This window comes from Arachis ipaensis, chromosome B4, assembly GCF_059453495.1.
Source record: "Arachis ipaensis isolate K30076 ecotype BB chromosome B4, ASM5945349v1, whole genome shotgun sequence".
In the NCBI taxonomy this organism is placed as follows: Eukaryota; Viridiplantae; Streptophyta; class Magnoliopsida; order Fabales; family Fabaceae; genus Arachis; species Arachis ipaensis.
The window spans coordinates 27,127,351-27,130,704 of NC_142439.1; the positions used below are offsets into that span (position 1 = coordinate 27,127,351).

The following is a 3,354-nucleotide window of genomic DNA, read 5'->3' on the forward strand; positions in this document are numbered from 1 at the left end:
TTAAAAAATCTTATCTATTTTATAAAATATTTTTTAAAATTAATTTTTTTTAAAAAAATCACAATGAAAATTTAAAAACAAAAGAAAAAAAATTAGTAACTCAAAAAATAAGATAAATTATATTAATTTAAAAAGCGTTTAATTTCAAAATTAAAAACGCACGAATAAGCGCCTTTTCCAATACTTCAAATCAAAAATTGTGCATAAGCGCTCTTTCTACCTTAAATTAAAAATGGAAAGTTTCATTATCTCTATAATAATTTCCTTTTATCAGTATAGCCACCGTCATTATCTCCTCAAATGACCTAACCTAACCCTCATTAATATTGTCTCCACAATTATTCCTATGCCGAAATTGAGTCTCCCACACCCACAGTCAGAGACTCAGCGTCCCCTATCGTGCTCCCGCTGCTCTGCTATCAGGGCTGCCGGACAGCACCAACCCTGGCTTGCATTCAACGACCCTTTCCTCTTCCCCTCTCTTCCTCGTAGCGCCTCTCTGTCTTTGTCGTCCTCCCCGGTGTGATCTTGTTGGAGATTATCAGCGGAAGGTTATCGATTGTGCAAGTTGGTAACTCAGAAATGGACCTTGTTCAATGGATTTAGTTATGCATTGAATGGTCCAATACCACAAAATGGTGCTTTAGTGAATAGAGGACCAACTGCTTTTATTGGCAATCCTGGTCTGTGTGGCCCTCCTTTGAAGAATTCATGTGCCCCTGATACTCTAGGTGCTAGTTCACCTTCCTCATTCCCGTTCATGCCTCATAATGACTCATCTCAGGATAATGGTAATAGTTCTAGGAAGAGTGAGAAAACTAAAGGGTTAACTAAGGGTGCTGTGGTTGGCACTGTTGTGGGTGATGTGATTGGAATTTTCCTTTTAGGTCTTCTGTTCTCTTATTTCTATTCAAGAGTTTGTGATTTTAATCATGATCAGAATGTTATTGGTGTTAGCAAGGGGAGGAAAGGAAGTAATAAAGAGTGTTTCTACTTCCAAAAGGACAAATCTGAGGCCCTGTTTAATCATGTTGAGCAATATGATCTTGTTCCGTTAGATAGCCAAGTGGCATTTGATTTGGATGAACTTCTTAAGGCATCAGCTTTTGTTCTTGGGAAGAGTGGAATTGGAATTATGTACAAATTGGTGCTTGAAGATGAGCTTGCATTGATGGTGAGAAGATTGGGGGAGGGAGGTTCTCAAAGGTTCAAAGAGTTCCAAACTGAAGTAGAGGCAATAGGAAAGTTGAGACATCTAAACATTGTAACTCTTGGAGCTTATTACTGGTCTGTTGATGAGAAGCTTCTCATATATGATTATATACCAAATGGAAGCCTCGCTGCTGCAATTCATGGTAAGTTTCATTATGGACAAACCTTTTTATTATTTTTTGCAATACCAATTTGCAATTACTTATTGTGTGACACATTGTTCATTTGGCTTTTTGGTTACATTTGATGACACATTTGATTACTTATGGTTTGACACATTTTTTATTTGGCTATTTGGTTACATTTGATTACTTCAGGGAAGCCTGGACTAGTTACATTCTAAGTACTATATATCTTGGTCTTATCGATTGAAAATTGTGAAAGGAACTGCAAAAGGATTGGTCTACCTGCATGAGTTTATCCCCAAAAAGTATGTTTAGTGGCAGTGGATAAGAATGGCTTTGTCTACTTATGAGTAATTCTTTACTTTCTTAGTTCAGTATCTTAGCTTTGTAAAACAAGTTATAACTTAAGATGATCCATTTGTGTAGCTGGGGATTTGGTGGTTATGGAAGGTTTGTGCATAATTTTCATATTGGTTGTCAATGTTCTGTAAAATACAAAGAAATCACAACAATTAGATGATTCAATTCAAATTGGTTTTATTTATTTGGCTGGTTCTGTGAATTCTGCGTGTACTGCAAGTATACTTGACATAAATTTAATTCCCTTCCTTGTCTTTTATATATATATATATATATATATATACACACACACACACCCACTCAAAGATATGTCTAAAGTTTAAACAAATTTATTTCATAAAGAACTTGATCTTTGTATAGAAATACTTGAGATTTCTGTATTTTAGAGTCTCAAAGGTGAGAGCGTGAAAGGAAAGGGGATCTTGACCAGTATGAATGCTTGGATAGGGGTAGAAATATAACTAGCATACTTCTTGCAGTTAAGGTGATTGTCATATTAATAGTAAACTTTACTTTTTTTTTCATAAATACTATTATCACTTCTCATTAGTAACACTTATCATGTTTCATGGCAGTATATTAGGATAGCAGAGAAGCAAGCAAGCTTGATTCGACCAATGCCCATACTGCAGAAGACAATTGATTATCTACTTTTTCTGTTAGATCAGCCCTATGTTGAGAGGTTTCTTAGAGGATATAAATTATTGTGGAATAGGATGAGAGCAATTAGAATGCACCTGAGAATGCAGTACTTTTCTATCAAGGGGCTATTACTATGCTTGAATAGATGGTACTCTTTTATTTTTAACAAAAGTATAATAAAACTTGATTATTCTTGAATTAAAGTGGAAATGATATCTATTTTTTCTGCAAGTTCCTTATATGCTATATTGATTAAGGCTGAATAGAAATATATATTGTGGATACTTATAGATACAATAGTTTTATATTTATTTGTTGGTAAAATAATTTTCTGAAGATTCTGATGCCTTTTATTAAGAACCTGCATCTGCTTGGTGATGTTTGTAAGAACAATATCTAGTGATGGTTAAAAGTTTAAAAATCATGAGGCTGTTGATGTTTGTTGTTTCAGATCAAACTACACATCATTGCAATGCATAAATTATGTGAATACACAAAAGGAGAAGGATTTCTGAGGGTTTTGATGCTCACTTTAATATTGAATAGATGAACAGAACTTCGGTTGAATTGTTTCAGATGTATGATGATCACAGAAGGAAAGGAATACTTGTGCCTACCGAAAAAGAGTTTCGAGGCTATTATGCTCTCCTTAAATTGGATAAGCATACTGGTTTAAAGTAAGTTGTCCTTGTTATGCTTTTATCTTTAATGTTTCATTGGCAATAGAAAAGCCTAAGAAAATAAGCAAGTTATCCTAGGTTGAACCTACAGAACTACTCCTTAATCTCGCTAAGATGACTCTAGAAACAAGGCAGACTCCAGAAGTTCTATTTGCCTGCGATGTAGCAAGGTTTGTAATTTTAAACGGAAATTAGCTACTTTTTTTTTACCTTACTTAGCTTGATTATTATTAGGGGTATGGTGATTTCATTTGATTTTGACTTTAATTTGATTATTGGGTCTTTATTAATTAATCAATCAATTAATTAATTAATTCAAGACAATTGATTTCGTT

At 34.0% G+C, this 3,354-nt stretch overlaps 1 pseudogene; it reads left to right on the forward strand.

The window, feature by feature from the left end:
* Nucleotides 1-346: 346 nt before the first annotated feature.
* Nucleotides 347-1,555, forward strand: LOC107636307 (receptor protein kinase-like protein ZAR1 pseudogene; annotated as a pseudogene).
* The last annotated feature ends 1,799 nt before the right edge of the window (nucleotides 1,556-3,354 follow it).